Genomic DNA, 13,881 nt, shown 5'->3' on the forward strand with positions numbered 1-13,881 from the left:
TGAATGATAAATGTAGAGGCAAACTTTCTTTCTCTCCAGAGTGTGGCAGCCAAACTCTCACCCTCCAGACAGTCTCTTAGAGAATTCTTCTTTGGAGAATCTAACCAGGCCAATGGGAAAAAAACTTCAAGATACTGACCTCAGAAATTGCCCCAAAATATTCCCATAATACCACTGAACAGTGATGTTCAAAGTCAGCAAGTCCTGCCTACAGACCCAGAGTTTCAGTGATCATATTAGTTCTTCTTAATCAGGAGCAGATGAGGGAACATTATGAGACATCTGAGAAATACCTCATAGAGAGGTATATTAGTTTCCTAATATACTGCCACAACAAGGCTGTTTAGCCTGAGTGCCTTAAACAACAAATTTTATCTCGTCACAAATTCAAAAGACTGGAAGTCTAAGATCAAGGTGTCAGTAGGGTTGGTATCTTCTGAGGCTTTTCTCCTTGCTTGGAGATGACCATCTTCTTTCTGTGTCTTCACAGGATCTTCCCTCTGTGTAAGTCTGTAACTTAATCTCTTGTAAGGACACCAGTTGTATTGGATTCAGCTCAGTTCAGTCATTCAGTCGTGTCCAACTCTTTGCAACCCCATGAACTACAGCATGCCAGGCTTCCCTGTCCATCACCAAATGCCAGAGTTTTCTCAAACTCATGTGCATCAAGTCATCCAACCATCTTATCCTCTGTCATCCCCTTCTCCTCCTGCCTTCAATCTTTCCCAGCATCAGGGTCCTTTCTAATGAGTCAGCTCTTCACATCAGGTGGCCAAAGTACTGGAGCTTCAGCTTCAAGATCAGTCTGGATTCAGATTCAGCATCAGCTTCAGAATCAGCATCAGCTTCAGCATATTGGATTAGGTCATCCTAAATCCCATGGACAGAGGAGCCTGGTAGGCTGCAGTCCATGAGGTTGCTAAGAGTCGGATACAAATGAAGTGACTTAGCAGCAGCACCAGCAATGACCTCTTTTAAACTGATACCCTCTTTAAAGACTCTATCTCTAAACACAGTCTCATTTTGTGTTAAGACTTCAACACATGAATTTGAGAGGCACAGAATTCAGCCCACAATAGGATGATAGGGACCAAAAGAGACCATGACAAAAATGCAACTGAAGGAAACACTGTGCAAGAACAAAAAACCTATTAATCTTAGAGACATAAGAGAAGAGATTAAATAAGAACAAGATACCATAGAAAAGAAACATTCAGAGAATGGGGAGGGGTTCTTGAAAGTTAAAAACATAATAGCTGAAATGAAAACATTAATATTGGAAGATAAAGTCAAGGAAATCTTCTAGAAAGTAGAGTAAAAAGAATTGGAAAACAGGATTACATATTTAAGAAAATGCTAATAACCAATCCAGGAAGTCCAATATCCAAATAGTAGGATTTCCATAAAGAATGTTCGGAATAAACAAAGAGAGGCAATCACCAAGAAAAGAACTCATGAACTACGAGAATTCCCTTCTGGCTAAATTGTAAAGTGTTTCAAAGACCATCACTTCCACCCTAACAATGAGAAGAAGCTAGGTAAGCTACAAAATAATGGTTTAAAACCATGATTTTTAAAAAGCTGATCAAAATGCCTGTGTATACAAACAGAGATGAACAAAATTCTAGAAAGTCATAAGTCCTTTTTAGGAAGGAAGATGCCCACTGCTGATTTCATCTTGGTTAGAGCTGTGGGAGAAGAAGAGTCCTCCAGACAAATTTAGTATCCACATTTCATGGTTACTTACATATATGGTTAATTACTTTAAAAAATCAAGGTGAGAGATCAATTCAATGGGGGAAAGAACTTTTTCTTGCTTTTTAAAAAAATGATTGATGCTGTGAAAATTAACCAGATGGGAAAAAGATAAACCTTTTCACACCAGAGACAAAAATTAACCTGAAATGGATCATAGATTTAAATGTGAATGCTAAAACAATAGAACTATAATAAAACAAAAATATGCTTTTAGTGCAGACAAAGATTTTTAGGTTGGACATGAAAAACACGAGCCATGAAGTAACATATTAAATTAGAAGTCTCTGCTCATTAGAAAACACCAATACAGTAGCTGAACACTGGAAATATCTCCAAGAGAACAGATAAATACACTAAAGCATAGCTATACAATGGAATCTACTCATAAAGGAATAAAACTAGAGATTCATGCTATACATGTATGAATTTAAAAAATATTGTATTAGGGAAAAGACATCAGATGAAAGAGATACATTTTGGATTTTCAGAAACCCCCCCAAAAAACTCATAGAACTTGTAAGTGATTATTACAAGATTACAGGGTATAGGTTTAATACACAAAAGTCAATCAGTTTCCTATATAATTGTACAGAACAAGTAGAAGTTGAAGTTAAAACTCAATACCATTTACATTGACATCTCCAAAATGAAATACTTAGGTATAAATCTAACAAAATAGGGATAAGATATTTATGAGAAAAACTGTAAAATTCTGATGAAAGAAATCACAAAGCTAAATGAATGATATTCCATGTTCATACCTCTTAGGATATGAAGGGAGACTCATTATTATCAAAATGTCAGTTCTTCTCAACTTGATCTACAGATTCAAGGTAATTTCAATCAAAATCCCAGCAAGTTATTTTGTCAGTATTGACAAATTGATTTTAAAGTTTATATGGAGAGGCAAAAGACTCAGAATAGCCAATTCAATATTGAAGGAGAAGAACAATTTTGGAGGGTTGACTCTACCTGACATCAAGATTTACTATAAAGTTACAGTACCGAAGACAGCATGCTATTAGTGAAAGAATAGATAGTGTAACAGAATAGAGAGCCCAGAAATATATTCACACGAATATAGTTAACTGATCTTTGACAAAGGAGTTAAGTTACTAGGATGAAGAAAAGATAGTCTTTTCAACAAATGATACTGGAAAAACTGTATATACATATGCAAAAGAATGAATCTAGACATAGACCTTATATCTATCATAAAAACTGACTCGGAATTGTTGATAGACCTAAATGTAAAACAAATAAAAACTACAAACCTTTTAGAAGAAAGTGAAAGTGTTAGTCACTCAGTTGTGTCCAACTCTTTGTGACCCCATGGACTACAGCCTGCCAGGCTCCTCTCTCCATGGAAATCTCCAGGCAAGAATACTGGGGTGGGTTGCCATTTCCTTCTCCAGGGGATTTTCCCAACCCAGGGATCAAACCCAGGTCTCCTGCTTTGCGGGCCAACTCTTTCCCATGTGAGCCACCGGGGGACAGGAAGGGGAAATTGCTAGTTGTGGAATGTGGGATTTAGTTCCCTGACGAGGGATTGAACCCAGGCCCCCTGCATTGGGATTACGGAGTCTTAGCCACTATACCACAAGGGAGATCCCTTTGGAAGATAACATAGGAGAAAATCTAAATGATCTTGGGTTTGGTAGTGACCTTTTTAAGACTCAAAACCAAAAGCATGATCCATGAAAGAAATACTTGATAAGCTGGGATTCAGTGAATTGAATACTTCTTGTCTGTGAAAGACAAGTGTTAAGAAAATGAGAATTCAAGCCACATACTGGGAGAAAATATTTGCCAAAAAACATCTGATAAAGCACTGTTACTCAAAACATATGAAGAACTCTTAAAATTCAACAATAAAGAAAGTAAGCAGACAGACTTTAAATGGTTAAAATCTTAACAAATCCTCACCAAAGAAGATATTCAGATGTTATGCAAAAATGCTCCATATAATCCACTAGAATGAAGTCATCAGGGAAATGTAAATTAAAACACTGAAATACCTCTACACACCTCTTAGAACAGGCAAAATTCAGAACACTGACAATACCAAAAGCTGTCAAGGATGTGGAACATGAACTCTCATTTCCAAATGAGTTGAAAAAGTGTGTGCACACAAAAAGCTGAATATGGATGTTTATAGCAGTTTTATTCATAATTGTCAAAACTTAGAAGCAACCAAATTGTCCTTTGGTAGGTGAATAGATAAACTATGGTACATCAAGATGATGGAATATTAGTCAGCATTAAAAAGAAATGAGCTATCAAGCGATGAAAAGGCATGAGAGAATGTTAAATATTTTATTAAGTTAAAGAAGCCAATATGAAAAGGCTATATACTGTGTAATTCCAACTACGCAACATTCTTTAAAAGCAAAACTGTGGTTGCCAGGAGTTGGCGAAGAGAGAGGGATAAGTAGGCAAAGCGTGGTGTTTTTTAGGGCAGTGAAACCATTCTGCATGACAACAATGGTAGATACATGTTATTATATATTTGTTCTACTCCAGAAGTAATCCTAATTTTAACTGTGCATTTTGGGTAAAAATGGTTTTTCAGTGAAGGTTCATCAACTTTAACAAATTTGCCACTCTGGTGTGGGATGCTGATAGTCGGGGGTGGGGGGCAGGGGCCGGGGAGCAGACTCCCAGGTGGTTCATGGGTAAAGAATCTGCCTGCCAATACAGGAGACACAGGAGATGTGGGTTCAGTCCCTGGGTTGGGAAGTTCCCCTGGAGGAAACGGCAACCCACTCCAGTATTATTTCCTGGAAAATTCCATGGACAAAGGAGCCTGGTGGGCTACAGTTTTGGGGGTTGCAGAGTCTGACATGACTGAGCAACTGAGCACATCCTCGTTGACAGTAGGAGAGACTGTATGCAGAGAGGAGGGTACGAGAGAATCTCTGTACTTTCTGTTCAATTTTGATGTGAATTTAAAACTGCTCTAAAAATATAGTCCATTAAAAATGTGTTGAACTAAAAAACAAAACGATTCCGGAAAACTTCTCTGAACTGAAGGATAAGTGCTGTATGAGTGAAAGGGCCCAGCAAATGTTTTGCACAACGTGTGATAACAGACCCACACCAAGGTACAAAATCATGAGATTTCAGAGCACTGTATGGGTCCAGAGATAAAAAGCAGGTAACATACAAAGAATTATGAATCAGAATGATCCTAGACTACTTAACAACACTGGATACAGGATGACAGGGTGACAATGCCTTCAAAGTTCTGAAATAAAATTATCTTCAACCTCAAATTCTATACCCAAACTGTCAAATAGGAGGAAAAAGCAAAAAAAAAAAAAAAAAAATTTTTTTTTTTTAGATACACAAGGTCTCAGAAACTCTCTCTTATGTCTCTGCATGCTTCTTAGGAGACTGTTGGGGATGTGCTTCACCAAAATGAGAGGAGAAAGCAAGACAGAGGAAGACGGGAGTCAGGAACCAGGAGATCCCAGAGGAGACTGGTGAAAGGATGCCCAGAGGGGCGTTTACAGATTCAGCTGCCAGAATGAGAGCTGACTGCCAGAAGCAGCATGTGACTCAGGAGAGACAGTCATCACCACAGTAACACCACTGTAGCACCTCCATAACCTGAGCAAGAATACCCCAGAGTGTGGCCCAAGCTCTTACCTGTTCTTCATTTCCTCTGACCATGCGCTGACTGGGGCTGCCGTGGTGGTTCAGAGACCAAGAAATGTGCCTGCAATGCGGCAGACCCAGGTTCAATCCCTTGGTCAAGAGGATCCTCTGGAGAAGGGAATGGTAACCCACTCCAGTGTTCTTGCCTGGAGAATTCCATGGCCAGAGGAGCCTGGCGGGCTGTTGTCCATCGGGTCCCAAAGAGTGGGCCTTGACTGAGGGGCTACCACTTTCACATGTGCTGATTAAATTCCTACTCCCCTCCATCCCCTCCATGCCCTCCTGCCTGGATCTGCTGAAGACACTCATCTCACCCCACAGAAGCACTCTCAATGTACTCCTAAGATTTGGAGATAGATTTGTCAAAAACTGCTAGCCTGCTAAAGTTTCCTGTGAAACTCGGGTCAGGGGCAGAAGATGAGGTAAGATGTCCCAGCTCAAGCTGTGAGGCTGGAAAAAAGGGGCAAATTCCTGCTGCTTCTACCTTTTGTTTTATTCAAGCCTCTGTGGATTAAATGGTGTCCGCTGATTCAGATGCTAATCTCATCTGGAATCACCTTCACAGACACCTGGAAACAATTTTTAATCTGAGTGCCCTTATGGAAGTCAAATTTGACACATAAAATGAACAAGGGGTCTGCTAGCAAACTGGCCTGACCTTGGTCCCAGAGGGAGATATCTTTATTATCCTGGTCAGTTCCCAAGATTGTTTGCTGTACAAATATCTTTTAAAAGATAGTTTGTTTGTTTGTTTAACTTTTTGTAAAATTTTATTTATTTTTTTGAAGGATAATTGCTTTACAGAGTTTTGTTGTTTTCTGTCAAACCTCAACGTGAATCAGCCATAGGTATATATAGGGCGAAAATGATCAATGACTCTTGACAAGACTTGCAGAAGTGAGAAAGGCCCCTGGAGGAATTCTCTTCCAACAGCTGTGGCAAGCCTAAAAATAAGTCACTAAGTATCCCATTCCATTCTCTGCATATGACAGAAAGAAGACCAATCCCTGCCATTGGAGCCATTCTAGGTACACAGATTGTGGGGAGACCTGTGTTTCTAAGAGTTGAGCACAATCTTGCCCTCATACTTTCCCAGAAAATGCCCTTGGGAAACTCTCTGATGAGCTGAAGTCAAACTAAGACTTGGGGACACTGATCAGTTTCTCTTTTCCTGAGAGCCTTTTTCTAGCAGAGGTTCTACTGGTATTCAGTTTCCCCACATTCAACAATGTATTACTTGGGGATACATATGTTGACTTAAAAGGAAAGTACAACCTGTAAGTTGAGAATTATGTTTTATTCGGCAAACTTTCTGAGAATGTCATGTCCTATGTCAATCTTTAAACTTGCTTCATTGGCCTAACTATTGCCCCAAGTAATTGTTGAGCTTTAAGCCAACTTTTTCACTCTCCTCCTTCACTTTCATTAAGAAGCTCTTTAGTTCTTCTTCACTTTCTGCCATAAGGGTGGTGTCATCTGCATATCTGAGGTTATTGATATTTCTCCTGGCAGTCTTGATTCCAGCTTCTGTTTCTTACAGTCCAGCGTTTCTCATGATGTACTCTGCATAGAAGTTAAATAAGCAGGGTGACAATATACAGCCTTGACGTACTCCTTTTCCTATTTGGAACCAGTTTGTTTTTCCATGTCCAGTTCTAACTGTTGCTTCCTGACCTGCATACAGGTTTCTCAAGAGGCAGGTCAGGTGGTCTGGTATTCCCCTCTTTCAGAATTTTCCAGTTTTGTTGTGATCCACACAGTCAAAGGCTTTGGCATAGTCAATAAAGCAAAAATAGATGTTTTTCTGGAACTCTCTTGCTTTTTTGATGACCCAGTGGATGTTGGCAATTTGATCTCTGGTTCCCCTGCCTTTTCTAAAGTCAGCTTGAACATCTGGAAGTTCACGGTTCACGTACTGCTGAAGCCTGGCTTGCAGAATTTTGAGCATTACTTTACTAGTGTGTGAGATGAGTGCAATTGTGTGGTAGTTTGAGCATTCTTTTGCATTACCTTTCTTTGGGATTGGAGTGAAAACTGACCTTTTCCAGTCCTGTGGCCACTACTGAGTTTTTCAGATTTGCTGGCATATTGAGTGCAGCACTTTCACAGCATCATCTTTCAGGATTTGAAATAGCTCAACTGGAATTTCATCATCTCCACTAGCTTTATTCATAGTGATGCTTCCTAAGGCCCACTTGACTTCACATTCCAGGATGTCTGGCTTTAGGTGAGTGATCACACCATCGTGATTATCTGGCAAATAGATGGGGAAACAGAGGAAACAGTGGCTGACTTTATTTTTCTGGGCTCCAGAATCATTGCAGATGGTGATTGCAGCCATGAAATTAAAAGATGCTTACTCCTTGGAAGGAAAGTTATGACCAACCTAGACAGGATATTAAAAAGCAGAGACATTATTTTATCAACAAAGGTCTCTCTAGTCAAGTCTATGGTTTTTCCAGTGGTCATGTATGGATGTAAGAGTTGGACTATAAAGAAAGCTGAGCGCCAAAGAATTGATGCTTTTGAACTATGGTGTTGGAGAAGACTCTTGAAAGTCCCTTGGACTGCAAGGAGACCCAACCAGTCCATCCTAAGGGAGATCAGTCCTGGATGTTCATTGGAAAGACTGAGTTTGAAGCTGAAACTCCAATACTTTGGCCACCTGATGCAAAGAGCTGACTCATTTGAAAAGACCCTGATGCTTGGAAAGATTGAGGGCAGGAGGAGAAGGGGACGACAGAGGATGAGACGGCTGGATGGCTTCACTGACTCAATGGACGTGAGTCTGAGTGAACTCTGGGAGTTGGTGCTGGACAGGGAGGCCTGGCATGCTGCAGTTCATGGGGTCACCAAGAGTCAGACACGGCTGTGCAAATGAACTGAACTGAACTGAATTGTTGGTCAGGTGTCTGCGTAATTTTCTTCTGACCTATTACATGTCTGTTTTACTTGTCCCATTTAAAAATAACCATGTAGGGACTTCTTTGGCAGTTCAGTGGTTAAGACTCTGGCACCCCCAGTGCTAGGGGCATGGGTTTGATTCCAGGTCAGGGAACTAAGATTTCCCCAGGGCACAGGGTGCAGCAAAATATAAATAAATTTTAAAATGAAAATAAAAATAATCATCTAAAGATTTCTTTATCCGTTTGGAATAAGTCCCCTTAAAATTTCTACCTTGTTGGAAAGGAATCTCTGGATCTTCCCTACATTTTTTTTTCCTGTTAATCAACCTAAATAACATTAATTATTTAATGATTTTATTAGCATCTGTAAGACACATTGAGGGGAAGAGGAGAACACATTTCCCAAGATGGTTTTCCTGTTTATTTTAAACTAAGGGAGTTCTTAGGTTAACCATCATATATATATATGTACATGGCTTCCCCAGTGGCTCAGTTGGTAAAGAGCCTGCCTGCAATGCAGGGGACCTGAATTCAATCCTTGGGTCAGGAAAGTCCCCTGGAGAAGGGAATGGCAACCCACTCCAGTATTCTGGCCTATAGAGAATTCCATGGACAGAGGAGCCTGGTGGGCTACTGTCCATGGTGTTGCAAAGAGTCGGATATGACCGAGCGACTTTCACACATAAAATATACACTTTTATTTTCCACCTTTTGATTTTTTACATAGTTACCAAAAAATTTACCAATTTTCTCCAATTAAAACTCTCTCCAAGTTAAAGCATCTATTATCTGGCTACTAATGAGATATGTATTAATAGTGACTCAAACCAATCAGACACAAGAGGCTTCCCCACAAGAGAGTGGGGAGGATGCTGCCTAAACAAGTCCCTAAGAGAGTTTCCTCCCAAAAGCAGTCCAAGAAAGTAAAGGCCTTCATCGTACAGGCCAGCACAACAAAAGTTAAGATGACAGGGGAAAAAAAAAAGCCTGAGAGTTGGAACGAACAGACAAAAGACTGTTCAAAATCCCACTTTATTTGATTGGCTGCCAAATGTACACCATACCTGTACATCTTGGATGACAAAGACCAAGTTTTCAAAACATAGCTACAAAAACACGCATGCACATGCACACGCGAGCACAGGCACACACACACACACACACACACACGCACACACAATGCTGGCAGATCAAGTAGAACATTCACATTTCAAAGGCACAGGAAGAGAAATGCAAGTTCCTCCAGAAGGGCCTTTGTTTTTTTAAGGTCAATATTCTGAAAAGATGCTTTCATCAAGCTGGCTTTTTAATTTAACTGTGTATGTAATAAAAGAGCCCTTGGCTAGGGTATTTGTCGGAGGCTGGCAATCTGTTGTTCCTTTTTTGTCTTGTTTTGAAAGCTTTATTCCCCATTCAGAGGTTGGTTTGTTGAAATAAAATTGCTACTGTAGCCAGTTTAAGGAAAAATGACAGGCCAGTCTTCCCCTTAATTATCATCCAATCCTACTCAGGGTTCTTTCAACTGAAGATGAATCTGTTGTGGGAAAGGGGACCCATTCCAGGGCCCGGAAGTGGGATCTTGTCTAACACTCGGAAATGAATTGTCCAAGAAAACACATGTGCTGACAGGGCAAGAGATTTTATCATGAAGGGGCACCTGGGTGGAGAGCAGCAGGGTGAGGGGACCCAGGAGGACTGCTCTGCCACGTGGTTCAGTCTCGGGTTTTATGGTGACGGGATTAGTTTCCAGGGTGTCTTTAGTCAATCATCCTGACTCAGAGTCTTTCCTGGTGGTGCACGCATCACTCAGCCAAGATGGATGCCAGCAAGGATTCTGGGAGGTGGCCGGACAGGTGGTGTCTCCTTTTGACCTTTCCTGAACTCTTCCGGTTGGTGGTGGCTTGTTAGTTCTGTGTTCCTTACCCAGGACTGCCTGTTGTCAAACAGCTCATGCAAACGGTGGCTATGGTGCCTGGCCAGGGTGGGCGGTTTCCATCAGTGTGCTTCCCCTAACAACTCCCCCCTGAGAAACTTCATACTCAACATACTTCTTGGGAACTGGGGTGGAGGTCTCTTTCTTCTGTAACTTCTTCCTGCTGTGCATGGGCATAGGCCTGCCTAGCAGAGCAGAAGTCTCTCTTAACATAATCTAAGTTGAGGTATTCTTTGCCTGAAACCAGCATTCATCCTTACAGTAATAGCAATTTAGCTTGAAAGTGTTGGCCCCTGTCGGAGATGAAATATACAGGGCCAAACAGGAGGCCTAAAAGGATGGTGGTCATCACTGGCCCCAGAAACAGAAGGCAACATTTGCGGTGAAGACTGCAGGGTGTGTGCCCTTGTTCTGATTGGTTGGTGGTGAGGCAACAGAGTAGTGCTCCAGGAATCTTGTGCTCAGCCTGAAGTTACTGTCTTCCATCTGGGTGGAGGCCCCAGTTCTGCAGAAAAATTCAAAGATATTGTTATATTTGCATATTTCTTTTTTGTGTGTGCATTCAACCAGGACCCTGCCTCAAGGCTGTACCAACAATAGACTGTTCCTCTGTTTATGTATCCCCTCGCTTCCCTGATTAGCAACTGTTTAAATCTACCCTTGGAACTCAGGGAAGGTCAAGGAGGCTGAATGAAGCCTATATCCTACAGACAAGAAATGGAGAACACAGAACAGATCTGTATTCTAGAGCCCCAGGGAGTCCTGCTCAGTTTTAATTCAGGGAGCTGGGCAACTATGACTATGATAACTTCCCATCAAAACTATGCAGGATACAGGATGCTTGGGGCTGGTGCACTGGGATGACCCAGAGGGATGGTATGGGGAGGGAGGTGGGAGGGAGGTTCCGGATGGGGAACACGTGTATACCCGTGGCGGATTCATGTTGATGTATGGCAAAACCAATACAATATTGTAAAGTAATTAGCCTCCAATTAAAATAAATAAATTTAAATTAAAAAAAATTGGGGTATAGGACTGCCTCAGCTGGGAGAATAGACACTCAATTGGAAATATTCCTGAGTTCCAAGTCCTAGATCTGAGTCTAATATGATTAAACTCTCAAACCCTTGTCAGCCATTTTGGTGTAACAGACCCAATTAGAAGTAGTTGGAGGGGTGACAACTGGAAGTTTAATAGACGAAATAAATCTCATTTATTTTTAGAAGAATAGGCCTGAAACCCAGTCTGGACCTGGCACTTCAGGGAGACTTGTAGCCAGGTAGCCAGTTGCCTAGTTTTATAAAAAGTAAGGTTGCAGTTACGAGCTGCCAGCAAACATTGTTTTGAGAATGGTTGTATCCAAGCCTCAGAAAATACAAGTGTTTAGCAATACAAGATCTTGTCTGAAATTATACCCATAGCATCACCTAGTTATTTCCTTGGATGTCTGAACCATAGCTACTCTATTTTGACTTTTAATTGTAAAATTCTCCTTAATAGCCAAAGCAGATGTCACCATTAATGATGTCAGTGTTTCTCTAGGTATGAAGAGATGCAAGAATTTGGACTCAAAATCTCCTGAAAAGATCCAACTACCTGAAGGGCTGTTCTGCCAGTTTTTCCCAGAGCAGAGTGCCTGGTTCCTGATGTCCACCCTGAACTCCTTTCAGGGGAGCTGAAGGTCGGCAGCTGCAGTGGCCGTGGTTTAATCTTTGCAGAGGCAGATGGCAAGTGTCAGTCTTCAGTTGGTAGGCCCCCTTCTTGATTAAACTTGACCATGATTTTAAGGGGGGCATTTCATGACCGTTTCATCCTATGGTGCTGAGAATGTCCATTCTCAGGTTCTGGCAAAGATTTTGTTGGCAGGCCACCCAGTATGCTGTTACTGGACTTGGCCGTAAAGCAGTATCCAAAACTCTCTGGACCACCTGTCTTACTAGCCTTTTGGTCCAGGAAAACATTCCCTCTTGTTGTTTCTTCCCATATCTAGAGTTATACTGTTACCATCATCAGTCTCACATGGAACTATGTATTATTTTATCAGAGGCCTCAGTCACACATTTGTCAGTGTAGGAAACAGCAATTTTGTAAAACAGGCGAAATACAAATAACATAGCCAGCAGTATTAGTAAAGTCATAAGAAAGACTTAAGCTAAGAGCTTCCATTAGATGTAGCCCAGTATATCCCACGTCATCTGACTTAGTCTACTCTGTACGAATCTTTATCTTCCAGGGAAATTATATATTGGCACTGTCTACAAGGCACATAGCCCAGTTTTTTAGTGTTACTAGATTGATTATCCCTCAGTTCAGTTCAGTTCAGTCGTTCAGTCGTGTCCGACTCTTTGCGATCATCCTTAGTATGATTTAATTAATCTCCAACACAGAGGAGATTTTAAACCTAAATTATCATAGCCTGGTGTTATCTATATAAATCCATTCCCTAATTGTGGGAGATTTTTTTCCCTTTGCTGAAACTTTGCTTGTTGTTTTGGTTGAGGCTGAGTAATAGAAGAAACAGAAGAAGAAAACTCAAATTTATGGTCAGAGTCAGAGCAGGCATTATTAATTGGCCGGGTGATAGGATTCCACCTAGCAATATCAATAGTGACCTGAATATAACTATAATTTTTTTAAAGTAAATTTTCTCAGGGCCTACCAGCTAGAGACTTGGAATACAGAAATTCACCAAGGTAACCCAGAACTAGACACAGGTAATTGGCCACAAACCCAACAATTGGATTGATTTCTAAAACTAGCTTAGGATCAGGCCTAGGATAGAAAAGCATTTGATATATATGCAAAGGTCTAAGAAGTCAACAAAACATTATAAATGATCACATGTATCAGGTCCAGCATCTTGGGCAAGCTGTCTGCCTCTGATGTCATCTTCTTCTTGTCCTGGTATAGTGGAGTTTCTCCTCATTCGAACACCACTTTAAGGTGAGATCAGGTCAGCTGCCCTCTCCATAGACCATCCAGTGTAGGAGCCTTTCGAAGTGGGAATTAATCTAAGAGTCAGTCTCCCTTCAATTTCACTGTGAATGAGCCAGTTAAAAGTACCTAATTTAAGGGTCCTTCCATCCAGGTTGGAGACAGCCCCTTAAATTATGTCTTTCTCCAGTACTGATTGCAGCTTATGAAGCATCTGATCTTTATCCCAAGATAGATTACTGAGATAAGCTTCAGAAACAAACTTAGGGTGTTTTTTTAAGAATTCAATTAAATTTTACATTAACATTGCATAACAGCAAAGAACTATCCAGGAAATGATTCTTACTAGATACAGATCTCCATTAACAAACTGGGATTTAACATTCATTGAAATAAACATCTTTTCCTCCCTGAAATCACCATCATTTTCTACCAAATATAACCAAATTAAGACTTGTTTGTGATATAGGTATGGTCTTAGTAAACTTGGCCTGATGATTTATATAAACATAATTGATCATAGATATTTTTGCTTTGCTGAAATTTTATAGAGTCTCAGACTAAACTTTTAAAGTAAAACCTTCCAGGACTAGGAAAGTCATGCCAAAGGCTTATCACAGATTTGCCTTACAGAGTGCTGTTTTCATGTTCTCAAAAATTCTTTGAGATTTCTGTACCCGTTAGGGAGAT

This window comes from Ovis aries, chromosome 18 (assembly GCF_016772045.2).
Source record: "Ovis aries strain OAR_USU_Benz2616 breed Rambouillet chromosome 18, ARS-UI_Ramb_v3.0, whole genome shotgun sequence".
NCBI classification, from domain to species: Eukaryota; Metazoa; Chordata; class Mammalia; order Artiodactyla; family Bovidae; genus Ovis; species Ovis aries.